The sequence below is a fragment of the Lytechinus pictus genome, chromosome 16 (genome assembly GCF_037042905.1).
Source record: "Lytechinus pictus isolate F3 Inbred chromosome 16, Lp3.0, whole genome shotgun sequence".
NCBI classification, from domain to species: Eukaryota; Metazoa; Echinodermata; class Echinoidea; order Temnopleuroida; family Toxopneustidae; genus Lytechinus; species Lytechinus pictus.
In genome coordinates this window covers 10,878,280-10,894,823 of record NC_087260.1, presented here as the reverse complement: position 1 = coordinate 10,894,823, position 16,544 = coordinate 10,878,280, and the positions used below count along the sequence as shown (strand labels likewise).

Genomic DNA, 16,544 nt, shown 5'->3' with positions numbered 1-16,544 from the left:
CCCTTGTCCCCCTGGGATTTTCGCCCATGCCCCGATGTACTGATTCTTTAGTTGAGACATTGTTACTTTGTTATTAAATATATCTAAAAATAGAAAAATAAATAAAAAGATGAATGATGAATAGATAAATATATAACTAAATGAATGAATAAATAAATAAGTAAATAAATGAATAAATAGATAATGAGAAGTCTTACCCCTGAATAAGCTGCCACAAATGGTGATATAGCATGGAACCTATTCGACATTCAATATCAATGAAGGTAAGATTAGACGCTACTAGTTTTGCCTCTCAACCTCATGATAAAAATGCCAAAAGAGATCAAAAGACATAAACGAAAATGGTCATTGAATTATTATTATGAACTCGGCCTATATTTCGTCACATCTCATCGTTGTCATGGCTGTGATGCGGGCATGCCGCCCCCACCTGTCATAATCACGATTTACCAGAGAATTATTACCAAAAATTCCCTGGATTTAGATCGCTTTATTATAGTGCAGTGATTGACTTGTCAATCGAATTTCAATCAAAACAATCGGAAATGAAAAGGAGAAGAGACGTAATACGTGATTGTAAGAAACATTGGTTGATGAACTGTCTAAATAGACATAAAACGTGGTTGTAAGAAACATTGGTTGATGGGCTGTCTAAATAGGGCAAGGGACCAATAGTTGTCTAATTAGTATCGTTTTGATGAGGCACGTATTGATTCTGCCTGTCATCTAGCTCGATTGACGGGACAGACAGTAATGAAAAATAAATCTCATTTGGAAAGCACATAAATCGACATATTCAGGATTATTATCGCACGGATGAACATTTAGATCGATGTACGACTGATGATTAATTACTTCGAGATGATTATTATGATTAGAGTTGATACGGGGGCTGTGGAAGGGGTTTGATTAGGACTCATGGGCGGAAATCCCAGTGAGGACAGGCCAAAAATAGTAGGGGGACACAATATCAAATGTTCTCCTTCTATTTTTTGGTCGTTTATGATGGAGAAAAATACATCATTCACAATGGAAATAATACATGTATTTTGGACAAAATGACCTTACAGTTTGCGTGAAAACCTTTTTTTTTTTTTTTTTTTTTGCTTGTCAATTTTGTGTGCGGTTAAAATCACCTTACATTTTGGGAGATAACTTTTCTTTTTGCTTGTCAAATTTTCCAGCCCCTGGTCCCCCTACCTTATGTGATTTCCGCCCATGGATTAGGTCCTCATTTTTTAAAAGCCCCAGTACCCCCTTATCCTCCACGACCCCTGTTTTGTGTATGTCTTTACATAATTTTACAGCATTCTTTCGAGCGAATTATTCTAGAGTTGAGCTTTTTATTTGCCTATTTCTACCCTCACCTACCATCTTTTTTGTCAGAATTGCACAAATCGTTGATTTTTTTTTCAATTTTTTTATATATATATATATATTTTTTGTAAATGAAGTTTCTTTGTTGGTGCGATTAAAAAAATATATTTACCAAAGGAAAAGATCTAAAATCATTTACCAAAAAGTCAGCTAAAACCCACTTCTTTACAAACATGTCATAACTTATGTAATGTGTAATTTATTGTGCAAAGGGGACATTGAGGGTTCGTCATCACGGAGTTATCTATAGGCATGACAATATTTGTAATGCGGAATATAATATGTTATTTGCTCATCTGCTGTTCCTTCCGATTACCCCAGTTAAGTGCATGTAAGCTTTTACTTATTTATCTTCTAGTGTTGTTTCAGTAGTTTATGATCATTATAACAAGAATATTGATCAGAATATTTGGAGGGGGGTTGACTCAGACCCCCCTTGTATAATCCTTCTATTTATTCCCTTTTCTTCATCCCTTTTTTTCGCTTCTTGCAAATGGAAGGGGCGGTCGGCCCTGATATAGGGCCTTTACTAAACAAAATAAAAACTTAGGACTCTTAATTCTGTAGGCCTACCCCTCTCTCCCTTCGTTGACCATCAGATTGTGATTTATTTTCCTGGTCTGTGTTCCTATGTCCTACCATAGTGATCGGGGGGCGTCGAAAGTGCATTCCGATACGGGAGGTGGGACATGACCTAATATAGCAATATAGCAATATAGCAATTCACATACACTTTTCACTGTCCCCTATGTACTCTTTATGATACTACTACTACTACTACTACTACTACTACTACTAGGCCTACTAATAATGATATCAATAATAATAATAATGATGATAATAATAATGACTGATGATAATAATAATGATAATAATAAAATAATAATAATAATAATAATCACAATAATAATAATACTAATCACAATAATAATGATATTTTATCAACTATGTGTAACAGCTGCTTCTTCCAATACTTTTTCTTTCTTGTCGAAAAGTATGGGCCGCCCTATAGCCTAGAGAACAGAGATGTCATACAAACATTTTTTCAAGTTAAAAAAGTGCACACATATTACCAAGAATGCGTACATGGCATTTCCATATATTTAATTTGATTGCTCAGGGGGAGGTGCTGTGGCAGGGGATCGAACCCCCGACTTTCATGTGTATATAGTCAGATCGATGCCTTCGAACACTCGGCCACGGTGGCTACGTGTGTAAGCCGATCCTACGATCGAACCACGTCCCCCCCCCCCCCCCCCATGCATCCCCAGGCACCACATCCAAATATACCATCACCACTTGGGCAACGCAGGCGCAGCCCAGCCAAAATTTATTTTTCAGACGTCGAGACCGAGAACGAGCTACGGATGGTGTGCTGCATATGTGTCTCGAGATCGTCTGTGTAGTCTCATCATGTTTAGACCCATGCATCACCATGTCATGATGGAAGTATAAAAATACGAAAAATAAAGTCTTGAAGCTACCATACTATGGACCCTGGATTATCTTGAGCTGAGAATGTTCAGCTACATTCATCCAGGCCAGATAATTTTATTTGCGGACATGTAATTTTGCCGTCAGCTGATTTGTGATTTCGTTGTTCTGATAAACATACATAAATATGACGATTTACAAGACCGAAGCACGAATTTATTCCCCAAAGGCTGTTAAAGATATATCATCACAGCCGCTTGAGGTAATAATTGTTCGTAATAGAGCTGTATAATTGTGTAGTTGAATAGAAATGTTGAGTTGTCTTGTTGTCGATGACGATGGTGTGTTTGTCGATCGCTGTGATCACTCAAGTGCGCAGCGCTCTTTCCAGATGGAAAATCGCAATAGACATTACGGCACTACGGTGCGGTACCTGACGCGAGCGAATTTTTGTTTACGCAGCTCTAAAGACTAAACACCATTTTCTGTGATGCAGTATTCGAATTGCCCATGGGCTAAATCGCCGGGTTTGTTATGTGTGTTAATTGTGCACATGAATAAAAGAAGCACAAGAAAATCTAGTCTAGTCTAGAATTTAGAATAGTAGAAAAGAAACCTAGTAGTAGGCCTACAGTTAGACCAAAAGCTTCAGTCTCCAGTTAAAATAAATGTCAGAAATTGTTGAATAAATCCACAGAAAGGTCAGGACGTTTATTCCTGTCCAAACGAAATCATTCAATCATGTGAAAATGCAAATAACTTATTTGCATTTATTCTTTCCCTTTCTGCATTCTTATTTAGGCCCCTAATAAGAATGCAGAAAGGGAAAGAATAATTTCAAATACAAAGTTGTAAGTTACATGTCATGTAATATGTATGATGTAACTCCAAGTTGTAACTTGTACTTTGTATTGTAAGACAACCAAAATGATTTTGTTATAGCTCACAATTGAATAGAAAGAAATTGAACTAGAAGTCTAAGTCTAACTTTGTTTTACAAAAAAATTTCAGTATCTAAAATTCTAATTCTGAGTTATAATTCACTTACCGGTCTGATCGACTATATATATCTTTCAATTTTGTGAATGATTTTAGTATTGGTACTCTTGAATTTGATTTACAATTTTCCTTCTTCTTCTGGAAACAGTGCAGTCCACCGTCTGGTGTATTGTCGTCCTTGGATCATGTTGGATAGAAAAATAGAATAATTCTTTAAGAAAATAGGCCTAGTTATTTTAAAGCTTAACTTAGGTTTTAGGATGATGATGACATCGAGTCAACGGTAACAATAATAAATATTTAGACCTATGATATAATTGAGGATTTGAGGTACCATTTATTTACCAACAAGAAAATATTTATTTGATCTCTTCGATCTTTAATTTTCTTTTTCTTCTCTTCCTCCTCATTCTCATTATTCTCCTTCACTTCTTCCCTTTCAGTATTTTTTCCTTCTCTTTTATATAGACTCTAAAAATATTTAGGGATCTATTCATTTTAGAATTTTTTATTTTATTTATTCAGTTGTTTATTCATATTTGTTTTGTAAAATATTATTGTTATATTTAAAAGGTCTATACTTGTTTGAGAACAGATTTGAAAAATTAGGGGAGAGTGGAGGAACTAATAATGCCACCTTTTTTATAATTTCAGTTATATCTTTTAATGTAAAGCAGTAGAAACATGATTAGGCCAAGTAAAAAAAGATAGTAGTTGATCGTCCAGGTTTTTTGAAAGCAGTGATGAGGGAGGTCCTTACTATTTGCTATCTTACTATTTAAAAAAAAAAACAAGGGGGCATTTTCTCGGCCCGTTTTTTGACATCAGTGATGAGGGAGGTCCTTACTATTTACTTTTTTTTTGCTATTTTTTATTAAAATGATTATCGGGCCATGTCAAGCTCGAATTATGTGATCGATGCATGCTCAATATTAATAATTTATGAGTAGAAATATATATATAGATATATATATATATGCATAATATATACATTTGATTGGAAATTAATGGAAAATGTATATTGCAATAAAAATCTATTGATGTATTACTGATGTATACCGGTACTGTATTGTTGTAAAACAAAATGTTCATGTCAAGTGAATGATTTAAACATTATTCCATTAATATATATGTAAGGGTAAAAATGCATGGGGGGGGGGGTTATTTTCATTACCATGGCATGGAGCCATGTTCAGTTTTCCAGAGCCAATCTCTTTTTTAGCTCTGGGCATGGTTTCGCGTTGCAGTTTCCATCTGCCTGTATGTTCATTTACATAATGTTTAATACTGTTCAATTTTTATTCATTTTTTTAATTGTTATCAAATGTTAAATGATTATTGAATTAATTGTTAATTATTCACATAATGTTTATTATTTTAATATTTGTAACAGTTAGTGTTAGATCTATAACTAATTATTACAATTGTCCATCAAATCGAATAGCCCAAGGAAGAATGAAGTTTATCAAATTTGAACAGAATTGGCACTTACTGGAATCCCATTAATGATTTTCAATCTTGAAATAATTTTTTGAATATTCAATGCATAGCCTGCTGACGTTAGAAAACTCGCCAGAAAATTCAATTCATTTCACAAAATCACATGTCGCGCCAGCACAGTCAATCACATCTCATCCCATGCCCAGCACATATGCATTCACCCAACACAAGCACAGTCAATCATCGTAACACACATCGAAGTACAGGCGCTATCACTCACCAAAATACCCGCTAAAATACAAATTACGTCATTAAATTTGATTTATCTGCGCCATATTTCTAAAACACGCGACGGATTAGTTCAGATTCATAAAGCGGGGTCCCCAAAAATGCACTAAAAATGAAGAAATCTGTGATCTTTTCCGAGTTTGCAAACTTTATTTTCTTGCTAGTTTATGATGGTATCTTCAAAATTCCAATAAAAAAACAAATCAGAATTTTTTTCTTTCTTGCAGTTACGGCGATATCGGACTTTGCAATTGTTTTTGAAGTTGCGAGAGAGATCCCAGAGCACATGGGAGCAAATCGCTTGCCAAAAATTTGCTATTCAGAAGCCATAAAAATAGTAAATATGAAGAAAATTGATGCTGCTATCAAAAAGGGAATCGGGCGCGGACGAGAAATATCACAATTTTTTTTTTTTTTTTTTTTTTTTTAAATAGTAAATAGTAAAAATTTTCATGCGGCGGCCAAAATAGATGCGCGCGAGGACGATCAACTACTTTCTTTTTTTACTTGGCCTTAGATGTCTATTACTAGATCTAGAGTAGACCGACATTATCCATTAGAAATGTGAGAACTAATCAGCCTAATTTGCATATTAATGAGCTATCAATAATTTTGTTGGATGGCCTGTTTGCCCCACTGAAATGGGGCAAATGAGGCCGCCTGATTTAAACCTATTTTATGTTGTATTTGAAGTAAAAATAGTTCAGTTGGTTTGATACTATCACTAAACATTTACTAGTAACAATCATATTATTAAAATTTACTTATTTACCAAAACTCCCCTATTTTAGGATTGATTCATTAATCCAATATTATGGAAAAAAAGATTCTCGGATTGTGTGTTTTAATGTCACAGTTGAGTTATAGTGATGTAACCATAAAGTTTTAATTATGTATTAAATTTGGGTGGCTTCATTTGCCCCTTCGGACATGTTGAGTTCATAGTCATCCAGTCAGAAAAAAAAGAGAAAGTGGTTTAATTTACTACAGTTCTGGCTTGCACAATAATACCTTACACAAGTAAACTACGTTGATAAAAGTTAATACACATTACTGGGTAGGTACAATACTCGCCTCTCTATAGTTGCAATGCTGCTTTCAAAATTTTGATTTTGAGGTGTTGCTGGGTTTGTGCTCCTCCTGGACATGTGCACCGGGCTGTGAGATGTTCTCTATGCTCAAAATCTGTGCTAAGGAACTGCCTCAATTCTCATATACTACACAAACAGTAATTCATTTGACCCAACAATTCATGAGCAGTGAGCTAAAAAGTAACAGGTGGCCTTGTTTACCCTATGGCCTTACATGCACGTACACCACTCTCCCCTATTTATTTATTTATTCAGTTATTTATTCATATTTGTTTGAATAACATTGTTATATTTAGGCCTATTTCTTTGTTTGAGAAAAAGATTTTGAAAACATATTTATTTATTTTTTTATTAATTTTTTTATTCATTCATTTATTTATTTGTAAATTAATATATTTATTTATTTATGTATTTATTTATTTTGATGATGGTAATTGAAATTGAAGTAATTGAAGTTCATTGTTAATAAAAATGGAATTAGTATATGCCCACTTGGAATTATTTTCCCCTTTTCATTTATGTTTTCAAGGCTTAAGTTACAGAGAAACTCCTTGTGTGGGATAGACCATGTTTTTATTCTTCTCAGGCTATTTATGTGGAAAGCATCTAGGCCTATAGGTTCTATACAAGTGAATGCTTATTAGCTACATGTACATATAACTTGAAAATACGATAAAACAGCTGAAGTGTTTGGAATAAACCCTTTTGTTGAATCCAAATGAATTCCCCTATGCAGCCCATGTTTATAGAACATGCAACTGCTATCCAATTATAGTGTATGTACATATTGGGTGCATTAAAGTAGGTTTTATTTTCATGTAATTCTTTGATTATAATTGTAAGCATATTTTCCTAGTTTCTCCCACAATTTATGAAAAAAAACATCACCAAGACTATTAAAGTTTATCGAATGTAATTTTCATATTTACTCTTGATCCTTCTTCTCAAATTCCTAGCAACAATGCAAAGATTGCGAAGACATCGGGTGCCATGAAGCAGATTGTCAATTTGACTGTGACTGCGAGACGGGGAATACAGTGACGGTTGTGCGCCGGCAGTCAAGGCCGTGCAGTACTTGGGCACTGGGCGCCATATGTACAGTGACAGTGGGGTTGTGTATTGTCTTGGCAGGTTTACTCTACGTGGCTACTCGATCGGTGAGATAAAAAAGTCGTTTATTTTCATGTTTTCGGGGGAGGGGGGTTGTTGTTTATAAATTGAATTCAAATATTTTGTATATATTTTCAGATGACAACACAGTGAAGGGCAGATAATGGAAAACTTGTGCGTTAGACCATAAAAACAATGATGTACATAATGATTTACATCATGGTTTAACGCACAGGATTTTATGTTGGTAGTCCGACACATGTTTGTGGGAATATTGTATTTCTTCATTTTTTTTTTTTGTTGTAAATCGCCTTTTATTCATAAAAAAGGGAATTAGTTACAATAATGGGCCCACGTTATCAGTTCTAGACGAACGTGATACAGGGCAAAACCATATATGTTTTTAAAAATAAGGTTTTAGAATGGTTTTGCCTTAATCAATAAGGGTTAAATTCAAGTAGCATCAAATAAATGTGATTGGCCTGTAAAGAATAAAAGTCCCCTCCCCAACCCTTAAAGAAAAAAATAAAAACTTGGAAGTCAAAACTATACAAATTCAAACGATTCCCCAGAAACAGAAAAAATTAAACAAAAGAAATTGAAATAAGAAGCTAAAAATCAAAATTAATAAATGAAATAAATACCGTAGACCTGTGGATATTCACATACAAGTTCATGTATGTAGTTTGTTTTATAATTAATGATTAATTGAATGCAGACAGACGTTCGACTGAATGTGTATGTATGATTAAATTGGAAATGTAATGAGAAAAAAAAGAGATAAGACTGATATTTGTATTTGCTTTCTCTAACTTTGGTTCATGATTTTCATGAAGTGGATATTGAAAAAGTAGGAGAAATACCTGAAGCAAGACATCTACCATTCACTCCAATGCTGTCTTATTGAATTATGAGCATTTCTTTTTCTAGTCCTACATGTAGAATACCATACACATACTACCAGCATACTTAAACCATTTCATTATATTGGTTTGTTTTTATGCCCCATCCATAATGGTTTTACAAATGTACTTATTGATGTTATTAGAGTTTTGAATTAAAATCAATACATGTACATGTAGAATTGTGAAATTGTGATTAGGTTCATATTACATGTACTGACTGTTGGAAATTTATTTTCACTTCAATGTCAAACAAGACGTGTTGGATATTTCAATACATGTAGCTCTCCAGTCGTACATAAAAACATGCTTATTGTTCACTGGAGTGAGAGAGACATCACTCTATACCTGCTTTTTTTATAGCATGATTGAAAATTAAATTTTACTTCAAATTCAATTTATTTGCTCATATAGACATAAAATGTAAAATTCACACACAAAATGACAAAGGACACAAACTAATTCATACATTGGATTAAATTAAACTAAACAGGGAATTTCACCATGATGATGAGTTGGTTTGAAGAAAAGCAGAAATTATAAAGAAATATATTGGTGGAGGTTTGATGCAAATCTGTCAAAGAAAACAGAGTTTAATATGAATTGTTAAAGTTTTTGTTGAGATATCACAGACGAGCAGCTCCTCCAGACATGTCCGTCTTGTGAATGTGAAATACATACATTTTTATGTACCTTTGAATTTTTTTTAAATGATTATTTTCTCAAAAAAGTGAGAGTGATTTTATTTGACTAGGGGTAGGAATTTATCATAAGACATCAGTTTAGACCTTTTTCACCTGTGTTTGAAACTATAGTCATTTATATTTAAACATGACTAAGTTTAAAGCAAAGATGACAAAGGGTAAAAGTGTTTCAGTAATGAAATTTGTGAACCCCGAAACTGTGTCAAGATATTTGAAATATTCAATATTAAGACTGCATGGGTATCAAGAGTCACTCATGTAATAACTGTATGTATAATAAATGGGGACTTTTGTTCATGTGATGAAATGAGCACCTGGAGAATGGTGTCAGACTGGATCATTGATCCTCAAGGAGTGGAGATGGTGTATACATGACAACTATCCTAATGATTTTGAGTTTGTATGTACAGGTGTAATTATCAACCTTCCTACTTTGATCAAACTATACAAGTGTGGCCTACATAGTCTGAACAAGGAAATAAAAATTTTCTTGATATAAAATACAGACAGGATATTTGTAATCAGTATGACCCAGTCACATGTGTGTACTGTTAAAAACAAAACAAAAATGGGGGGGGGGGGGCCTTGGGGGAGTGTAATATATAAGAGAAGTTCTAAGAAGATAGGAAATAGCACCTTCAGACTTCAGTTTCGCAGAGAACAAGTACAACTGTATAGGCCTACATGGATACATCAACATATATATAAAGGCAAAATCTGTGTGCATTGTACTATATGTATGCATGTAGGTTGGATGACTTGGATCGGTTTATTTTCAATTCGTCTAATGCCAATTCGTCCAATTGCCAACTCGTCTACTATCATTTGGTCTACCATCAGTTCGTCCACTCACCATTTAGTCTAAAGTCATTCCTTCTAATAACCAGTTGGTCCAATAGCCATATAGTCCATACCTTTGGGTCTAATTAAACTTAAGTGTTAATTGTGCAAAATGAAGGAAAAGGAAATGGGTATTAGACCAACTGGTTATTAGACAAAGTGATTATTGGATCAAATGGTTGTTAGATGAAATGTTGATGGACGGAATGGCATTAGACTTAATGAAGGTAGACCATGTGGTGAATGGACGAGTTGGCAGTGGACGAATTGGCAATTTACCATTGGATCTACACGTACATGTACTGTAGGCCTACATGTTGATGTTGGACAGTGAGAAGTTTTCTCAAATTTGGAAGCTCAAGAGGAAGATGGTATACAGTACCTATAAAAATTTCAGCCCATTTTCATGCATGAGAAGTGTTTTTTTTTTACATTAATTTTTTTTTGGTCACAATAAATGTTCACATACACCCACAGGTCAACATTAGTTTTTATGTCATATTTTATAATACAAATACTATGATTTATACACCATTATAACAATGAAGTAATGAACTAGAACATTTACCAGTACTTTGGGGGATTTTACCAAATTAAAAAGAGGCTTTGAAACTTTATTGGACTTGTTGAGTTGTTGTCCCTCCAAATTAACTTGAGGCCCATCATAGAGGGATGCAGTTTACATGATTGGTTTCAAAATATTTTAATTCTGTTAGCTATACATGTAACTAGAGGGGGGGGGGGCTTCCAAACTAAAGAAAGAAAGTACAATTCTCGCTACCCCAAATAGGAACAAAAATCTCATAATGCGCGAGACGAGATTATTTTCACTTCGTCGGGTCGTCATCACCACTTCCGGTTCAGAGTTATGCTCGCGCGAGGTTCGCGATACTGAGTTTTCCACCACGCTGAAATCGATGCCAATCAGCGTAATATGTACAGATTATAATACTTTTTATCTAATTTGGTCAGTTTTGATTCCATTTGAATTATAAATAGAAATAAAAAATATATTTCACGTGAAAATGTGAAAGAGAGGGTTGTGATCACGAACTTTCCGAGCGAAAGCGATGTTGTGTTGTTGTGCATGACGGCACTGTTGATCTGAATAGCAAAACAGTGCATTGGACTTCCGATCAGGAAGTTGTAATACCGAAAAGCTATCCCATAATGCAATGCGCGTTACAGGGATTTTCCCGGATCTCGGCGAAATCGCTATTTGGGGTAGCGAGAATTGTTCAATGAACCAATGTGTTTCTAATATGTCAATGTCAATAATGTAAGTGTATACTGTATATTATCTTTTGTATGGTCTATCTACATGTATTAAAAGCCCCCAGTTCACCACTTATTGCAAAGCGCATGTACGTGTACATGTACTGCCTTCTGTACAGTACCATGTGCAGGGCTTTTATAATTCAAGTTGGGTCTCCACTTAGGTCAGACCTGAATTACACATACAATGTAGGTCAAGGCTAGTCTGCAGGCACAGACCCTGATTGAAACATTGATCAACAAGTGTGTCTCAACGGAAAGACTAGGACATAAAAAAACTTGCTCTTTTCTAAGCGAGAGGGCCTTCAGTACACAATGCACGAGTAGGCTGCAATTCAGACCCTTTACTCGAGTGAAGGGTTTGCACAGCAGACTACATGTAGGTCATGGCCTAGTCTGCTGCCCCTATGCTAATGAGCAAAAGGGCCAGATTCATCCAAATCATCTCGTGGCTGAATCCTCCTTCTTGCAAAATCTCGTGATTCGTGAGATTTTCTATCTCTAAGAATTTACCTGTTTTAACCTCAAGTTAGATTAAATATTATTGCACCATCAGATAGAGTAAATGTTACTCTTTCATATTGGTCATTTATTTTGTATACAATATTTTGTTAAATAAGTAAATTTCTGGCCTGAAAATGTGCCTCAAACCTGAATTTTCTTCCTCTGTTTTCTTTTGCAAATTGTGCAAAACTTTTTATTTTGAGCCTCAATGATATCTATATCACCATAAAGCTGAACTTCTGTACTTTCTCACAATGCCACTCTTGATATGCGGCACCTTTTAATCGGGTCAAGATCACACTTTTCCCACCAAGGTACATGTACAAGACGAGATTTCTGAAATTTTGTACTTACATGAAATCCAGAGTTCTGATTGGCTGGATAAGGTTCACAGAACAACAGGCGCGGGGTATTTGAGGAGATTACCACATGGGAAGTGTGACCTTCCCAAGAACCCTAGCCTCTTGTCGAGGCCCTGTCGGCTGCTTTAAGCTTTCCGAGCGAACATTGCGAAGCACGGGAGAGAGCAAAGCAGAGCACCGCGAGACAGGGCCTCTTGACATCTGGGCCGAATTTCACCGACTTTCTTATGTTATTTTATTGTTTTTACCAATATACCGACCAAAAACTGGTCGGTGAAAATCATCCAATGAGAGCGTGGGCTGCTATGACGTCATATTGAATATTCATGAGCTCATCTTGAATGGCGACCCGTGGATCTTGGCGAAGAGTGACAACAAAATATCAAAGAGCATTGAATATGCCTCTAAAATGCTGAATATTGACCGATTTAAGGATTTGCAAGTCGAAAAAATTAAATCTGCACTGAAAGGACGAGATGTTTTTGTAAATCTACCCACAGGATATATGGAAAAAATGTTATCTTTCATGCGATTCCACTGTGTGTCGATTATCGTTCTCCGCGGTGCAGTGAGGGAATGCTGGAGTAGAGTTGTTTCCCCTTGACTCGAGTCTGACCAGCGGCTGACCAGTATCTCCCGGGAAGTTTCGGGGCGGTGATGAGTCTTTTACGGCCAGTACTAGTAGTAGTAGTAGTAGTAGTAGTACCACTGCTTGTAGCATTTTGCTGGTTATATCCCCTTTAGTGTCCCGCAATTAATTGAATCCCCTGCAGAATAGTGGACTATACTAAATTATTCCGAACCCCGGACGAAACAGCTTTGACATTTCATTGGTTTACTAGGTGACCGGTGATATTACAACTCATGTATATTCATTAGGAAGACGTTCCTCATGAATATATAATTCATACCAGATGTCAAGAGGCCCTGGCTCGCGCCAGGCCTAATTCGCTTCGCGAATTAGGAAATCCCTCGCTTCGCTCGGGAAGCAGCCGCCAGGACCTCGACAAGAGGCTACAAGAACCCAGGCACGGGAACCGTTGGAATTTGCCAGTGTGTGGTCTCTTTGACCAATCAGAGTGCAGTATTCTTGTTTTCAAGCTGCTCTATGTACTTGGCCAATGAAAAGTGTGATCTTGACCCGATTAAACCAATTCTTATTTTGAAACCTAAACCATTTTAAGGCATACATATTCAGCTTTATCATGATCTAAAAATCAATTGGGCTCAAACAAAAATAAAGTGTGAAAATAGCAGCTTTTGTCAGGTGAAAATAATTATTTTGTAGCATATTTTAGATCCAAATTTTAACCTATATTACAAAATTTTTGAATAAATTCAAACACATGACCTGAAAGACTGATTCTTCTTCTTTACAATGATACAAAATTCATGAAATTCGATGCACAATTAGAGCAGCAATGACTGAACGAAAAGAGGTGTTTTGGTCCGCATCAAGCTCATTAAATATGCAAAACATCTCAAAGTCATGAATATCACTTGGATGAAAGAAGCCACTTTCTTGGGACCTGCCGTCTGATCGTATTGTGTGGACACTCACTTATTGATCAAAGTTTCAATCAGGGTCTGTGCCTGCAGACTACAGTAATCTCATGGCCTTGGGTACCCTTTCTATTCTATTGACTGGTCTCTTTCATAATGCCCCTCTAATAGCCTTGGACATTATAGACCCCTTATTTTATTTTTCTTGTTTGTGCTGTGTGCCCTACTTTTAGAAAAGTACCCGTAATACAGTACCTTGAAAATATTGACATTTGTTGCCTGGCCTATTATTAATGCCTAGAATGTATTAATACACCTACATGTACACTGTACACCACACCTTGTATGAAACTTAATTTTCTAATCCTTTCAGTATTTCATCAGTTCTCTTGTATACATGAGTCTTCAGTGTCCTCACGTACGAGTCGAGTACAAGCTGTGCTTTTTAAAGTTGTCACCTCCAGTGCATGGCATCCAATATGAATGTCATGATGTGAACAATGGTACATACATGTATCGAAAATTGAATCCTGAATCAGGTGCACACCGTTATAATATTGACTGTGTTGGCTGCATTATGCCTATGACAAACATAATGCACAATATACATAAACATGTAGGCCTACATTTGCATTAATTCATTGTAGTCCTAATCAATTATCAGCTCGTCCAGACATTCAGCTGGTATTTTTGTGAACAGATATCATCTAGTGAAGTGGTATAATAAACTGTCTACATGTACATGATACTTTGCCTACATGTAGACTGCAGTAAATAGCCTACATGATGCATATATTCACTATACAATCAGAGTTATAATTTTTTCCCAATTTTAAGCCTGCGCATCTCTATTACTAGTAATCATTGAAGCTTTGTTTAGCCTATCAAAATTGATTATTGAAAATGCAAAACTTTTATTTAAAGATCCAAAATTTCCCAAAAGTTATTGACTATTTGATTTTCTTGTGACTATTATTGAACCAAAAATGCCCATTAAAGTCCTCTCCATATTCAGCATTTATACACATACATGTACATGTGTATGTAGTGACACATTCACACAGTACACGTTCTTACAATGAATGTTGTCAAATCCATTTCTGTCCTCTCAAGCAATTGACAGCACATGATGTACTTGTAATTATGAGATTGAACCCATATACATGTACAGTGTAAGAATTATTGTCCACCTTATGCTTCAAAATTCTAGAGAAATACAGTATCAATTCTTGTTAACACACACACAAAATTGAGAAATAGAAATAGTCAATAGGTGGTGTCAGACCGCCTCGAAGTTCGGCAGTTCCAGGTATTTTCTGATCGGGTAATATACCCCGATCAGAAAGTTCCAGGTAATTTTGAAAATGTAAGAGCAAATTACGCATAATATCCCCGCTATAAAATAGTAGGTACTTGTCAAAATTACGATAATTTTCGCGGGGATTTTTCCAAGGTCGCAGGTATTTTGGCAATGTGAAAGCAAATTACAGGAACTTTTAGCACAGCGTGTAGTAGGGCGCGGTGCCGTGGGTGGCTGCTGAGCTAGCGATTTTGAATCTTGCGCCTTGCTTGCTTATCAGACCGTATACTGCGCATGCTCATAACTTAATATCCGGAAGGGTACCATATGTTTCAGGGCAGTGTGAATGTGGGAATAATTAAGAGGTGTTTACTTGCCTGAAAAAAGGACTCATAATTTAACGGGGATTCTTGTGATCGAGGCGGTTTGAAACCACCTACATGTATTTAGACAGTTTGATATACTGTCCGACCTCTCTTATCCGGACACGTTGGGACCAGCACCAATCGGGATAAGGGACTTAACCGGATCTGGGAGACCCAATATTAGATACTTGCAGCTGCCTCCCCAATGGTAGCTACAGGTAGATTATAGTGGGCATACACTGACAGTATTCACTGCAGTGTCATTGCAAATTATAGGTGTTTTTTTACGGAAATGAAATTGATTGGTTGCCAAAACTCTTGGATAATTTACCCGCTGCAATGATTGAGGAATACATCAAGCATACATGTACGGTACCTCGAAAGAAAGAGAATGACTTGATGAAACCAAGTTAGAAAATTTGATCATTTTTATACTGACTGTTGTATGTAGTCGCAAGCATGATACATGTAGATGGCACGTGATAAAATGGTTGCACTGTGCCCTGATTTACTGGAAAATTTATCCTGTCTATTAAAGTTCTTTTGGTAAGTTTGGTATTACAGATATTTTCATAAAAAATAATCTAGTTGTACATGTAGGTAGACAGACTACATGTTTATTGGAAAATGTACTATGCAATCAAACCGAGTCAGCGTAGGAATTTTGATTTCAGATTGAAATCTCATTTCCCCACATACTAGATTGAAAAAAAGAAAAAATCTCAGCAAGTGTGTATCTGGATAATAGAAAGATCCGGTATTAAAAGGGGAGGCCGGACTGTACATGTACCATGATTGTAAAACTCCTTTTATTCAAAGGCCTTCTACTGTAAACAACACTTAAACTGTAATGTGCTTTTCACACTGCACTTTTTTTCCTTAACCACAGCCCACTTCGTTTTCACACTACATTGTACGTTTTAGCAAAGTGGGCTAGCACGGTAAATTGTACCGTACTATCTGGCCCTGCCAAAAAGCAAGGTTAGCCGGCAATTGCGATGCTAAGAGATGCAGTGTGAAACGAAACTGGGCTAAGGAAAAGTGGGGCGA

General features: G+C 35.8%; 1 long non-coding RNA gene across 1 annotated transcript; it reads left to right on the top strand.

Annotated features, from left to right (window-relative positions):
- The first annotated feature begins 2,924 nt into the window (after positions 1 to 2,924).
- On the top strand, positions 2,925 to 7,647 carry LOC135157014 (uncharacterized). Its single transcript, XR_010296093.1, has 2 exons — positions 2,925 to 3,073; positions 7,586 to 7,647. It is a non-coding gene; the product is annotated as an uncharacterized LOC135157014 (long non-coding RNA).
- The last annotated feature ends 8,897 nt before the right edge of the window (positions 7,648 to 16,544 follow it).